Genomic DNA, 16,039 nt, shown 5'->3' with positions numbered 1-16,039 from the left:
ACACCTTCTTTTTAGATGGCAGTTGGTAGAAAAATAGATCTGTTGGTACACTGAATTCGGACCCCATCATTTTCTCAACTGAATATAAACAATCACACATCTCATTTTGTTCTTGTACCTCTGGCAGCAGCTGCTTCCATTTGGTGGGTGAGAGCAGCTCCAGCCAGGGTTCCCTGGCAGGAGTTTTGTAGGATAAATGAGGCCATCACCTGAAGGGCCTTCTGACTGTCCCTGGGTAGGCTGGAAAAGCAAATGCAATGCGAGGGGGACTGTGGCCCTGGCTGGGGAAAGCCGTCCTAGGTCAAGCGCTAGTGCTGAGGGAACTTTGGCTGGTGTGTTATCCCTGAAGCCAGACAGTAGAACAGGGAGGCTCTGAGCAAGTCTTCCCCCACCCCAATGAGGCTAAGCAGAATGGTCTCCACTCTGCAGCTCAAAAAGCTCAGGTGTCTGGCTGAGAGAGGGTAAAGGCAATCTTCTCTGCAGGTGGGACCTAATATTACATGGAAAACAGTAACAGAAATCAGACTTCCTGTGAAAACAAGTAAATAAATAACCAGACAGCCAGCTGGGCTGGTTTAGCACAATGTCTCACATCTCTGTCCCTGCAGTGATGCTCCAGCCTTTCCTCTGCAGCCCTGACTGAGATAGGGACTGGCCTCTGGCAAGGTAGGTCATCCCTTGGTGTGAGGAGATACATAAAATAGTTTTCCTGTTTGCTATTCTTCCATGCTGGCTGGGGCTGGTAGGCATAGTTGCCTGGTGTGAGGTCCAGATCATATAAATAGAGAAGATGTGGGGGACACTCAGAGATGAATGCTTCTAGGAGCTTTCTTAGCAGGTCTTACCACCCTCACGCATTAATGCTGCTCCAGGTACATAGAGGTACCTGAGCAAGTGTGGAAAGAGAACCCCAGGCCTCCCTGCCACTTTGTCCTCCTGCCACCATTCTATAGCCAGATACAACTGCTTTCCAAGATAAAGTTGTTCTAAGAAATCAGACACCCAAGCCCTTCTATTGTTTTTTAATTACAAGATGCCTTTACTAAGTGCAATACACAGGAGTAGTACTCTGATAGGTTCATGCTGGATTCGTGTCCATTAAAGAGTCTTTGGAGGTTATACACATTTCTGTAGAGTTCTCTTACTAGTAAACTCAAGCCCTTCTTAAAACCAGTAAAACTATCGAGTCACCGTGGCTGATGCCTGTAATCTTAGCTACTCAGGAGGTTGAGAGCTGAGGATTCACAATTTCAATTCAGCCTGGTCAGGAAAGTCAGTGAGACTCTTATTTCCAATTAACTACCCCCCCTCAAAAGCCAGAAGTACAAGTGTGGCTAAAGTGGTAGAATGCCAGCCTTGAGCAAAATAGGTAAGGGACAGTGCCCAAGCCCTGTGTTCGAGCCTCAGTACCAGCATATAAAAAGAAAACAATAAGAAAAAACTAAAAAACAAATAATAGCAACAACAAACTTCTGAGCTACCAATACTGTCAAATCCCTTAGTCTTCTAAGTTTACATATTTTCCCAACTCTTCCCAGAAACAGGCCTTTCTTTTCTCTTGGGCTGCCGGAGTCCTGTCAGGACTGGAGGCTTTCACCCAAAACACAATGACTCCACCTTCCCCTGGGAAAGGACTGTGCTAAGGAGAAAGGGAATTTTCCACATGACTGCTCCACTGCTTTGCGGGGCCCTCACGCCCCTGAAAAGGTTCAGAAACACCCAGCAAGCTGATTGTCTAATGTTTCTTAAATTGTCCTTGTTACAAAGATTCTTTCTGCTTCACTTCTCCTGAAGATCCCCCCACCATCACCCTGCCATGTCGCTTGGGCAAGGAACAGCAATGGAGCCATTCAGGGTCCAGTATGGAGAAGAGGCCTGAGCACCCACACAGGTGTCTTTTGTCTACCTCTGGGCCGAGAGAAGGCTCTGTGCCTTCCGTTTCCAGAGGGTGCTCACCACAGCAACCAAACCTCTAAGCAGGGTGTTGGAAGGGGACTGTCCCAGCATCACAGGCAACTAGCAGCAGCAATTTGAGCCTGTCAAGTGGGCGAGGTGGGTTTTTCCCTCTTTCCTGCACTCTTAACTGCCCTGCTCTTCCTTTTCTCAACATGTGTAGGAGGTAGCTAGTTTAAGCACCGAACCTAGCAGCCAGTGTTAATTACAAACACCTCCCTTCAAGCACAGAACAAACAACAATGCCCTTTCTACAGGCAGCCTTTCTCAGGACCAAAGACCCCATCTTAGCCTATACCTTTGAGAATGTCTTCAGCCCTAGGATAGCAAATGCTTCCTTCTGCTTCTCAAGTGGAGGCCCTTAGAGGCTGCCTGTGTGGGCTACATCCTGTATGTACCCCACAGAGGCCCCCAGTCCGTCAGTCATTGGGGGCTGGTCATGGGATTCAGCCTCCTACACACGGAGGAAAAAAAGATGGTTCTCATTTGACAGTTGGACTCTATTTACAAATCCAGCAAGGGTGCAACACGGCAGCCCAGATTCTGAGTTCTGGTAGCACAAATGATAAAAGGCAAGTAGGGTCTAGTCCTGACCCTTCCAACTTACCCATTCCAAATGAGCCACATGGAAAGCTCTGTGTGTGTGTGTGTGTGTGTGTGTGTGTGTGTGTGTGTGTGTGTGTGTGTGTGTGTGTGAGTTTTCTCAGAGAAGTCATCCAACAATTGTTGACTCAGTGTTTCCTATGTGCTAGATAACATTCCTGGCTTACTTGAAAAATTATGCCTCAGTGTTAACATATTTAATAAGAGCAAATGGCTACTGGTGACAGAGAATTCAATATTCAGACTTAGACTTCCAAGATCAAATGGTTTTCTCTCATTCCTGGATCTTTATAACACTGGGTCTTGGAATACCCCCTCTCTCACTCCTGAATGTCTCCCCATGAATGCCAAATTTGTGCCAATTACAAGGCTCAGCCCAAAACAGCACCCCAAAATCTCAGTGACAATTATCCTTCCCAATGAAACTGATTTTAGATAGTACATAGGATTTTTTATTTCAGCAGACTCACTTTTTAACTCAAAGGAATAATGGTAGAATTTTAGCACCACCAATAAGCAAAAGTTATTTTGGCTCTTGGCACATATCTGCTACATTCAAAACATTTGGGAAGTATGTCATGTGCCAGGTACTGTACTAGGCACTACCAGTGCAAGTATCAGTAAGACACAGCTTTGCTCTCAGATATTCCCCTAATGAAGTGGTGCACCCCAATAAGCAAGCACCTTGGAGCAGGTCCAGTACTGAGAGAGAGGAAATTTGATGATAAAAGAGCACTCGGCTGAGCTTTAACTCAATATGGATTTGGGAAAGACTCCCCAGAGTGGGTGGCATTTGAGCTAAGTCTCCATGTCTTTGAGGGGATTTACATTTATTCAATTGTGTGGGTTCCACAGCGCTTACCAGTGGTGTCGACTTGACAAGTGGTATTCTGAGTTTTCCTCTTACAGTATTTCAGGTGCAATGATGCGTGCCCTTGAGTGTTCAGTGTCAAAACAGGGGCCCCAGACAGCTTCCTCCCTGGGAGAGGGGATCCAGAAGCTTTCATTCTTGCCAGGCCCATTTCTCCAACTGACTTACAGATGTATCAAAAACACAGCATCTAATATACCCTTCTTGGCTTGGAAGACATTCCAGTTTCCCCAGGTTGTATCATAGTCTGGTATCTCTGGAAAGGAATGCATTAGAAGCCATCCTCAAATCACAGTTGCTCTAAAATTGTTTTGAGAATGTGTCCTCCCTGCCAGAGGCCAGGAGAAGATAGCAAAATGTATGGGAGGAACTGGAGGGAAAAGGCAGAGGGTTTTGTGTCTACAACAAGGGAACTCGCTGTGCTGTAGGAGAGTCTGCCATCCATCTAGCTCCTCCACAAAGTTCTTCTATAGGACAAAGGGGCTAGTATCATTGTAGTCTGAATACCATTGGAGCAAACTGCATGTGCTTGATTACAAAAAGGTAGCATATTTTCTACATGGATGACAGCAACATGGGAGGACATGTTACCTGCTCTGCCCCTCAACATTCCATTGTCAAGGAGCTAACTCAACCACCAAGTTCAGACCCAGGTAGGAAGCAGAAATCCTTGTCTTTGGAAATGCACCAACCTACCCCAAGGATAGAGAGCAAACCCTCCAAGGACTCCTGCCCCTGTGTATCTGGCACCAGGACATTGTGACCAGGTGTGACTCTTGGAATACTCTGTTCCCCTCTGTGCAGAGACGTAGGGGGCAGATTTCATTTTAGGCCACTTTAGGAGACAGAACAAGAGGAAATGAAATGGGCTGAGATGAGAAAATTGGAAGGATTTTGTTAAAAATAATAATAATAAAATCACATAGGGGAAACTGAGAGCAAAATTTGGCCCTAGGAGACAGTCAGTGAGAGGAAATCACAAAGCCTCGCTCAACTTTGTCATTTCACCACTGAAATGGAGATAAATATACTGAAATGCCCAAGAGGTATCACTCATCTAGAAAATGGAGAAAATCCTTCAGGGGCTTTCTGTGGTGTGGGTCTCAGCCACCAGACGCAAATAGAATTCCTAGGTGGCTAACATAGGTTACATTTCTCAGCAGACTGAGAAGGGGACCTTGGCGCTCCAGTTGTAGGAGCAGTCACGCTCCATGGTCGGACGGAAGCAGCAAAACCCAGCATCGCACAGTCCCCTCCCCATGGCCCACCACATTTGCACTCTGAGTAAAACCTGGAAATGTTTGAGATTTGCTTATTTCTGTTCTCTGCACCTGCCTAACTCTTCTTCAGGCCCTTACTCAATGTTAGCTGCTTTGGCTTGGATAATTTTTTACAATGTGCAAATGGCTATCGCAATTCAAAATACCTTGTAGATGTCAAGTATGAAATGGGGTAAAAATTGCTTAGGAAAATTCCATTCTAGTCCCAGAACCAAGAAAAGGCTCTGTCATTCCAGACTGGATGCCCTACATCCCAAAGGGAGCAGAGGCTCACATGGATGACAACTGTCTATGAGGACATTGCATATGCTCTGCCCCTTCACAAGAAGGAAGTGAGGAGGGGAAGGAGATTATTTCTGAATTGAATGTGAGGAAAACAGTCAGTATGAAGCCACCAGCCATCAATGTCTCTTCTGAGGATCTAATGGATTCTTCCTATCTTTGAACAAAGCTTTCCATCTTCTTTGTGTCTGGACTGCAAAAGGACAGCATGGGGGTGAAGCAATGTGATGTGTTCTGAAATGTGATATGTTCTGATAGGAAGGGCAGCTAGGAACAGCTTACTAATAATAGTTTGATGAATGTTATCCTCTGAAAGAACTCTCACAGGAAAGATACACTTAAATGTCTGTACTACAGCCAATCATATATGTAAAGTAAATTTATTTTTCAAAGTAGAAGACTCTCTGATTGGATAAAAAAATAAAAGCCAACTACATATTTGAAGGGGTGGGGGACAGAGAGAGGCATCTGCTCCCAGGAAAATAGAGTAGACACACTTTCCCTATTCTTTCTGCTAAGTACAACTAAAAATAATTGCACAAACAGATCTAAAAGATGAAGACTAGAAAGCCAAACCAGTTAGGAACCCTGGACTCAAGTTATAACCTAGAAAGGAGTTCTCTGGATCCTTCAAATATCCCAGATTTGCTAAGGAAGCTGGAAGCCTGGAAAAGCCCATTGTCTACAACAGAAAGAGATGGAAGAAGAGGAAGAAGAAACAAGAGAGAGCCTAGGAAGACAAGGACTTCCTGGCCATCACTACTCTCCTCCTGAAAAATGTGTGGCCCCTATCTGCACACCATGCCAGGTGGGAAACACAAACTTCCACTCCCACAAGACTGGGCAGTGCTACCTCACCAGTAGGGCTGCATCTGAGGAGCCTGGTAGGGCACCCCATTTCCGCTGGGCAGCAACAAGGCCTCTCTTGCTCCCTTCCCCATAGTGTCTTTGGACATCACCTGTATGGCCTGACTTTCTGTGATACCCAGTAATAAGAAGCCTCCAGAATCACCATAGATACACACTGCGGTTGTATCAGCAAAGGGCAAATGGAAATTGAGGGCTCTCACCGCCACCCACTGGTAATGAGGCCACCCCTAGCAGTGTCAGGAGAGGCGGAGTGTTTCCTTCCCACTGTGGCTGTCAACAAAGGCTGCCGTGGACCCTGTCCTACAGTGGAGCATATCCAGGATAAGATATAAAGGAGAGCTAGTATCTCACTCGAGAAGGTCCAAAAGATACAATTTTTAGACCCAAATCACGTATATACCAAGAACCAGGAAAATCTTGAACTGAATGGAGGAAAGACAAACTGCAGATACAAAATGTGAAGGTATTGACAAAGAAACTAGAACAGCTAAAAGGAATTTGAAAAGACTAAAGGAGGTATAAAACTACACTAATTACTGGGTGCTTGTGGCTCATATCGGTAGTCCTACCTACTTAGGAAGCTGAGATCTCTGTCATGTGCATATGCATGTGTGCACATGCACACACACACACACACACACACGCACACGCACATACACACACATACTACTGAAATAAGGCTAAAGTATTAGTAGATGCGTGCATGTGTATATTGATGGATTAAAACATGAAATTCAGTAATATGCTCTCAAGTATGTCTAAATGAATTTTGATAAGATGGCCAAAACAATTCCAATGGGAGAAGGATAATAGCTTTTTCAGCCAATGGTGCTGGAGTCATTGGGCACCCACAGGCAAAAATAAGAGAAAAGAAATCCAAGGACATAGGGGATCTAGGAGTGTCAATAAGTTGAGTTGGGATTAACCTTACCTTGGGTTACAAAAATAAAATTCAAGAAGAGCCTGGTGATGTTTTCTTACCTTCCCCAGCCTCTCTGTATGACAGGATGATGGGAACCAAGCATTGGTCTGCTTTCCATTGGTTTAACAAATGGCTGAAAGAATTATTTAATAAAGTGAAAAGGTTAGCCAAGTGTGGTGATGCACATGTGTAATCTCAGCAAGAGAGAAAGGCCCAGGTACCCATATCTTTCAAGGATGCAATACTCCACCCAATGACCAGAAGTCCTCCCACTTGGCCCACCTCTTAAAGGGTCCACCACCTCCAGTGGCACCAAGCTGGGGAAGCCTCTAACACTTAGGACTTTGAGGCAACTTTAATATCCAAGTATGGCAGCCAGTCTGCACAGAGGCTTAACAAGTGCCCCCAGAAGAAGTGGCCACATCCCTGCCTGCACAACTGTGCTTCCTGAGTCTTCTGGCTTCCTTTGGATGCAGTAAGGCCATGTCAGTACCATAGGTAGAGAGTTTGTCTGAGCAAGGTAACCACAGGACTGGGCGGCTAGTTGGAGAATCCCAGGTAGCAGTAGAAACATTTTCCTATTGGCTGCCCTCAGCATTGGAAGCTTTGTGGTTCAGGTGTCCCTACTTATTCTCTACGCCAGTAAAAATTACATTTTGTAGCCCTTTGGCTTGTTGATGGGTGTATGTATGTGTGTGTGTGTGTGCTGTGCTTTTCATTTCTGGTCACTTGAGAAAGCCAGCACATAGCTATAGTTAAGCTTTTTAATAAGGCAGAAAGCAGTCTGGCTGGCTTTGGCCTGTCCCTGCCTTCTGCCAAGTCCTGAGTGTTGGACCTACCATTATCACCTTCCTGTGATGCTCCTTCCCTAGGAGCAGTTACCTCTGCCACAACACAGGGTTGTGAGGAGAGGCTGCCTGTCCCTCAGACTAGAGAAGACTCAAGAGGAACTGCTGTCCTTCTCCAGCCTCCTCTCCCTAGAACACTCAGCTGTCACAGTGATCCACCTGCCACAGCCTGGGATGTGTCTAAAGCAGGAAGATTTAAAACACCAGAAATGCCCAGCAGGTTGGAAGGGGATTTTTGTTTTGTTTTGTTTTAATTGGGAAACATCTCCAGGCAATTTGGAAGAAAAAAAAGACTTTGATCTTGAACAACACTTCAGAAGATCAAAGAAAATGACACTGCAGTTAACACTTCCTCCTCTGCTTTCACATGAACTATAAATAAGACTGTCTCACCTGTGGAGACCCAGAGCTCACACCTGGAGCTAGCAACTGGGAGGGGAGGGGACAGAGCAGGTGGACAGTAAGGATTAGAGATAAGCTTTGTTCCAGCCTGGCCTAAGTTTTAGTCACTTTCCTGTTGCAAGGGATGCCCTTAGAAATCGCAGAGCCAATACTTTTTTGCTAACGCTGACAGAAATACCTTAAACTAGGAGGTAGTGCCTCTGCCCATCAATTTTACAAGGCAATAATGCATATCCCAAGTGGCTAAAGTCTGAGGCAGAAGGCAGAGCACTTCATCAAGATGAGAGAACTGGGTTGTTGCTGGGGGAAACTGTTCTCATCTCATGCTGCTATTCCTCTGCATTAATAAGCTTTGTTCATCTTCTCTGACACTGGAGGGCCAGCTCAGTCCTTTTGCTTCATCTTCTGGCTTATTATGCAGTTCGGGCTATGAATCCAGGCTGCCTGCTTCCATAAATCGCAAGCAGTCTCGTTCATACTGTTGCTGGTCCCAGTGGGCTTAGGCTCCTGGGAATCAAGGCTCTCTGAACTCTTTAGTTCTACAAATGCACTTACAGTCTCAATTCTGGGCCAGGCACAGTGAGGAAATCCAAGGTACATGAGCTACAGTTCCTGCTGGTATGACCATGTTATGATAAGAAAGTCCTATGGCCAGAGTATAGGAGAGGGGAAAGCACACAGCCTTGGGAATGCAAGATGGGAAAAAGTAACTTCCAACAGAGGGAGAATGGGGAAGAGCCCCAGATGAGGTTCCCATACAAAGACCCTTTGAGAACATAGCCCTGTCAGCCTGGAGTTGCTGGGGGAAAAAAAGTGGGGGTGGGGGTTGGGAGGCAGGCTAGACAGGGTGATGCAGAAATCCTATGCACAGTCACACATTGCTTTAATAATAAGGACACACTGTGGCAAATGCTTTGTCATTTTGCAGACTCTCAGAAAGCACTTACCCAAATTTAGATGAGATAGTGAATCACTCTACACAGCTTGAAGCAATCAAGATATACAGTAAATATGACATGCGAGCTGGCTGCTGGTTTTACAGCAAACTTTTTTTAAGTACAAATAGAGTCTAATGATAAGATAATGCTGTATGGTATAGTAACAGATATGCTAGTAACAAAGCAATTTACTATTATCAGGGATTATGCACTGTAAATGTTCATATATACTGTACAGTATATACGTACATGCATAGTGCATATATTATATACACAATGAAGATGTGAGGCTTTCCTAAAACTGGGAGCACAGTTAGCTTGTTTGTAATGTATTGCTGTACAATGTCAGGATGCCTGTGACATCCTGAGTGATAGGAAATTTTCAGCTCTTTTGTCATTTTATGGGTCACATGTGGTCTGTGCTAGCTGAAACTTTGTTACGTGGTACATGGCTTGGAGTTTAAAAATATCAATATTAGCCGGGCATCCGTGGCTCACAGCTGTCATCCTAGTTATTTAGGGAGGGGGGAGATTTGAGGATCAAGGTTCAAAGCTAACCCCAGGAAGGAAAGCTCATGAGACTTTTACCTCCAAGTAACTACTAAAAAGCTGGAAGTAAGGTGTGGCTCAGGTTGTAGAGCACTAGCCTTGAGTGAAAAAGCTAAAGGACAGCACCCAGGCTCTGAGTTCAAGCCCTAGGTCTGGTGCTCACACCTACATACATACACACACACACACACACACACACACACACACACACATTTTGAAGTTATTTTCAAGTAAAATAATCTTGTTGACAGCATATAGTTTAATGAATTTTGATCCTCTGACCTTTATTCACAAAATGGCAACAATTTCCCCTCCCCATTTTGACAACCAAAAGGCCTATGAGCATTGCCAAGTGCAAAAATCATACACAGTAAGAACCACTATTTTCAGGTAAGTCTGAAGGAGGGAAATTACTGGGTAATATGTAAATATTTTTCTTTGTATTGATTTTTCTAGGAATTTTGATATGGTGTAGTTACATTTTTCCAGTCTCCTTGGAACTAGTTCTTTGACATCAACTGGAATGAAGAAACTTTACCACCACAGAGTGCCTTTCCTATGTATTTGCATACATTGTGAATCATCTCAGGGTTACAAATTTTGCTTTTAGTCATTAAATGTATTTTTTTTGGGGGGGGGTCTGGTCATGGGGCCTGAACTCTGGGCCTGGGCGCTGTCCCTCAGCTCTTCACCTCAAGGCTAGCACTCTACCACTTGAGCCACAGCACCACTTGCGGCTTTTTGCTTTTTGCTTATGTGGTACTGAGGAATGGAACCCAGGGCCTCATGCATGCAAGGCAAGCACTCTACCACTGAGCCACCTTCCCAGCCCCTCATTAAATGTATTTTAAAAGAATCCATAATAATAATAGTCTATTGTATTTACTCAGATATTTACTATTTCTGTTACCTTTTTGTTTCTTTTTGACTGAATATTTATTAAAGTAGACCTGTGAGCAAGAAATTCTTAGTTTTCTTCACTGGACATTTCTCTATCTCTCTCCCCTCTCTTCCTTCCTCCTTCCCCCCTCTCTCTTTCTCTCCTTCCTTCCCTCCTTCCTTCCTTCCTTCCTTTGTTCTTTCTTTCTTTCTTTCTTCCTTCCTTCCTTTCTTTCTTTCTTATTGTATCAGTTCTGGAGCTTGAACTCAGGGTGCTCTCGCTCGGCTTTTTCTGCTTAAAGCTGGCATTCTACCACTTGAGCCACACATCCACTTCAGGCTTTTGCTGATTGATTGTAGATAAGATTCTCAGGAACTTTTCTGCTCAATCTGGCTTTCAACCAAAATGCTCAGCTCTCAGCCTCCTGAGTAGATAGAATTACAAGCATGAGCCACATAGCTTCACTGGACATTTCTTTATTTTACCTTACTCCTGAAGAATGGTTTTCCTTGATGTAAATGCTGGTTTGTCAGTTGTTTCTGTAGATTAAAATTTTTGTCTCTGGACTCTAGTTCCTGATGAGAAATTCAGTTATCATTTTTATCATTAAATCCTCAAGAACTTTTCAGTTGCCTTCTTCCATCTCTCTTACCAAAACCTTTTGATATAGTATCATAGTCCCTGAGGCTCTGCTTCTCTTTATGTTTTTCATACTACCTTTTCTTGTTCAGATAAGAACATTTATGTTACTTTGTTTTCTAGTTCACTGACTCTTTCCTCAGATGCTTTGGTTTTGCTGTTGAACTCACTTTTATTTTGATCATTGTAGTTTTCACCTCTAAAATTTCTATTTGGTTTTCCTTTATATCTTCTATTTCTTTACTGAAACTTATTCTTTGATCATTTGTTTTGAGAGGGCTTGTTTATTAGATAATTGTTTTTAGTTAAATTTTTATTTTCCTTAATTAGTTATACAAAAGAGTTACCACTCAACAAATAATGCATATGATGCATCTTGAGTAATTTCACCCCTTTCATCATTTTCCCTCATCCCTCCCAACCCAATCTCCTCGATTTTCTTAATTTCATAAGCTATGCATTGGATATTGTTAGATACTGTTTATCATTTATAATTGAAAAGTTTTAGAAGATACTGCCAACATTTATGTCATTTCAGTATTTTTCTCTGTTGATGTCTTCTTTCTCATGTGGTTATATTTACAGTTTTCCTTTACTGTTCTGAAAAAAAAAAAACTTTTACATTTTCCCTAAACATTTTGAGTATTTTGTTATGGTTTAGGATCCTGCTAAAATGCTAGGGTGATGGTTCCCTTTTCTGTTCTAGCCGCAATGGACCTGAGTGTATTTGGTCTGCAATCCACCTTCCCTGCTTTGTGGTTCCAGTGTCCATTCAGACCTCTTCCACATGAGCACCACTTGCTGGCCAGTCTGGCTCTCATCTGTCTGCTAGTTCAATTGCCAGTCTTTTATATACTAATTAGCAGCAAACACACACACACACACACACACACACACACACACACACACACACACACACACACACACACACACACACACACACTCCTGTGGCTGAGCCCAGAAGTACATAAACAACTGTAAGGCTGCTTTCCCAAGCCCGCCCTCTCCATGACCTCCCCAGTATTGTCCAGTTCCCTGGGACTCCCTTTCCTCATCATCCAGTTAGAAAACTGGGTTTAGTTATCCTGCTCTGTTCCTCCAGAGACAAACATTATGAGGATCAAAAGGAAAAAGTTAAACATAGCAGCATTTTGGCTGTAGTTTGAATTCTGATCTTCTTCCTCAATCTGTTTTGACTCTGTAGGGTGTTTTTGAGTCCTCAGGTCATGGCTACATCCACTGTCAGAGGTGATCTTGTATACTATTTATTACCTGAAACCTGAATCTTCAAACTATATCTTTAGAGTTATCTGTCTTATTTACTAAAGTCTGAAAAGTGGAGGTCCTATAACATGGTAGATGAGGCTTGACCAGCTTATAAATGACACATGATGGGTGACTGAATCAAAACATTTGGAAGGGTTCAAGGTAGGTCATTCTGAAAAGATGACTTTAAAAGAACAAATTAACAAACATGCCCTTAGGGATGATATATAGATAGATATAGATATAGATATGCACCTCAATTGGTTGAAAACAAGGTGCTTAGTTAGGAGTGTCAGCTGGTGAAATGTTTGATATAAGCCAAATGATCATGATAATTTTTGCTGCTCATTTGCTTAAAAATATTATATGGCCACTATACAAGAAAATTCTCTTGTTTATAAAAGTATAGAGTCTTTGGTGGAGTGGCTCAGGCCTATAATCCTAGCTACTCAGAAGGCTGAGATCTGAGGATTGTGTTTCAAAGCAAGTCCAGGCAAAAAAGTCTATAAGACTCTTATTTCCAATTAACCACAAAAATCCAGAAATGGAATTGTGGCCCAAGTGATAGAGTACTTATTAGTAAAATGAGCTTCCTTCCATAGCTTAGTCCACTCCTTCCCCTCTCCACAGCTTAGCATGCTCCCTTCCTAGGCAACAGTAGGCCCATGTACTAAAGGCAGTAAATAATCAACCTCCAGCCCCCTCTACCTTGGGATGGCACTTCTCTGGGGCAGCTACCACCATATAAGCAACAAGAGCCCCTTAGAGTGACCTTCAGGTCTGGGCAGTGGCACGACCCCTTATCTACTATTTGGATAGCAGCCATAAATCCTAGTCCACCATGATGAAGCCCCTGGTCCACATGTCCACACTGGGGTCTCCGCCTCTTAGTCCCTTTAGCTCCTCCTAAACCTCCTGGGTTATATAGGTCACCTCAGACAATAGCAGGGCTTCTTCTCCCTTCTCCCTTGTGAGAAGGAGTCTTGCTAGCCTCCTTTCCCGGCAATAAACCTTTCTTTGTTCTCTGTACCTGGAGGTTTTCATGGTTCTCTGGCAAAATCTATTTAATCTTTCATTTAATCTTTCAGTACTAGTCTTGAGCAAAAAAATCTCAGGGACAGTGCCCGGGGCGCTGAGTTCAAGCCCCAGGACTACACCAAGGGGAAAAAAATAAAAATAAAAAGACTGTAGCTACTTGGGTGGCTGACATTGGGAAGATCACAGTACCAGAAAAGTATACAAAATTTCATTTTAACAGCAGAATCTGGGCATGGTGACATATATCTGTCATGCCAGTTATGGCAGAAAGCATAAAATAGGCAGATTATAGCCTGGGCACGTGCCTGGATAAAAAGTGACACCCTATTTCAAAAATAACCACACAGCGGAAGATGTGGCTTAGCAATACAATACCTGCCTCATGTCAGTGCTGAGTTCAAACCTTAGTAACACACAGGAAAAAACAAAAAGACCAGGACTGGATGAATATGAGACATGGAACTTGTAAGGACTATCTTCCATTTCCTCTCCAGCTCTAGTCTCCATTCTTCTCCACCTAGTTATGTACCAGGAAGTTGACTCTTGCATGAAAAGAATCTTAGACTCTTTTCTGTTGTTTTCACCAAATACCTGAGAGGGGTATAATATTATAAATAAATAATATTATAATTATTATTATAAATAATATTATAATTATTATAAATAAATAATATTATAAATAAATAATAGGAGTTTATTTGGCTCACCATAGTCCTGAAAGCTGGCAAGTTCAAGAGCAGCGTGTTCCACCTGGTGAGGTCTTCTTGCTGAATCATAACCCAGCAGAGAGCACCACTGAGCAAGGGTGACGGCTAGAGTCTCCCTTTTCTTATAAACGCTATCATGTGGGGCCTACCTTCACAACTCATTAACCCTAACTACCTTGTAAAGGCCTCATCTCTAAATACCATTAACATAAAAATTTTGAGAATTAAGTTTCTAACATATAAACTTTGGAGGGACACATTCAAATCATGGCTGGATTCGTGTCCATGAATAGCCAGAGATTGGAAAGGAAGAAGAGGGAAATTAGGATCTCTGTCTCCTGTTGCCTCTCTGTGGGGTCACCTTGGGGTTCTATTCCTCAACTGATGGTCTTAGCTCCTCTTGAAGTATCCCCGTTTGTATTGCTCTGTCTTCCAGGATGCAATAGCCCCTGTCCACCTGCTTACCCCCTGCCCTACCATGCTAGCAGCCCTGTAGTTACCACTCTGGTGTGCTGCACTGTCTCTTGTGGTTTGCCTACATCTTGTCCACACTTTTAATATTTTTTATTATGAACTATTTTTTAAATTATAAATTATGAATTCTTGAACTGTCCTAGTGAGAATAGTCAGCGGTGTCTTGGTTGACCCTGGTCGTGGCAGCTTTCTGCATTATGTGTGAAGACTAGATGATTTCTAAGAATACTTGTAGTTCTATACTCCGGATTTCTTGTCCCTGACTTTGCTGTTGTATTTTTGCAAGTGATAAGGAATAACTTTCTGTACCTAACAAATACTTCTTTTGGAGTGCATTTGAAGTTCACCTAAAGACCTGTGATTCCGTTTAGCCCCATAATGTACATGATTTATTACTTTATCAGGATTTATATTTTCAGGATGTATTTCATTATTCTCTTCAGTTATTCTTACTATAGGGTAAGTGGATACCTTATGAAAGTGCATATAAAAGAAAATACATTGTCCACACAATTACATTATAGCCTTTAGTAAGTTCATATCATACCCAAGGTGTTATGCCACACTTTCTAGGAAGACAGAATACTTGAGGCTCTTTGTAATGATTCTATTATGTCCAGAAAAGGAAAGAAGAGACTACATTATCTACATATATGATTGCAAACTTCTTGACTATTGAGTGTTGTGGCCCCTAAGTGACATACCATCTTCTGAAAGGAAGACTAACTCCATTTGACTCAGAATAAGAAGAGTTGTGGGTCTCACAGGGTTTGACAATGATATTAGCTTCTAAGCAAGTCGCATTGATGCTAGGTTGGTGGGAGATGCCACTTCTTGATTTAAAGAGTAGTCTGTGCACCTAGGGAAGGTGTCCTGGTCCTTTTTCAGAGTTACACAATGAGGTGTTCATGGTTGAAGTGTGTCCCAATGATACAGAAGGACTTGAGTAGGAGAAGAGATGAAACAAGATGGCAGCTGGCTGAGTTTGGAGCTGGGGATGGAGCTGGGAAGAACGGCCACACTGAGCTCCCTATTTTGTGTGCGTTGGGATCACAGAACAGTAAAAGACGAATGAATGAATTGTTAAATGGCAAGTCACTGCTTGCTTCAGGAAAACTTATTGTTTGTAGCTTGGGTGAACCATGATGTCATGAGGAACCCTGTGTGTAGGTTTCAGAAATGTAAGAGGAACAATGTGTTGAAACAAGATGTAAATGAGAAATGCTATTTTTGTGAAAGTTTACTCAATGGAACCATGCTCAATGGAAACTATCATGATGACAATATTCAGAAAGCGCATTAAATGTACTTTTTCATGAATTGAGAAGAGAAACAAATTATACACATATTTTCAAAGCCATTCTGTATGGAATTCTAAGTGACCTGAATGTATGTGGCAAGAACAAGGTGAGGTTACAGACAAAATGAGATGGTGAGTTAAGGGTAAAGTAATACAAAGAACCTGATTATAATACTCATTTTCTTCGTAGATATATACAGATATATATACACATACA

General features: G+C 42.8%; 1 protein-coding gene across 1 annotated transcript in view; it reads left to right on the top strand.

The window, feature by feature from the left end:
* Acoxl (acyl-CoA oxidase like) overlaps nucleotides 1–16,039 on the top strand; it is a gene marked incomplete at its 5' end in the record, with an annotated part of 295,914 nt that overhangs the window by 260,365 nt on the left and 19,510 nt on the right.

Source organism: Dipodomys spectabilis, unplaced genomic scaffold, assembly GCF_019054845.1.
Source record: "Dipodomys spectabilis isolate Male_0828 unplaced genomic scaffold, ASM1905484v1 ptg000187l, whole genome shotgun sequence".
Lineage (NCBI taxonomy): Eukaryota > Metazoa > Chordata > Mammalia > Rodentia > Heteromyidae > Dipodomys > Dipodomys spectabilis.
The sequence above is the reverse complement of the archived record's forward strand: the minus strand, read 5'-3'. Positions and strand labels throughout refer to the sequence as shown.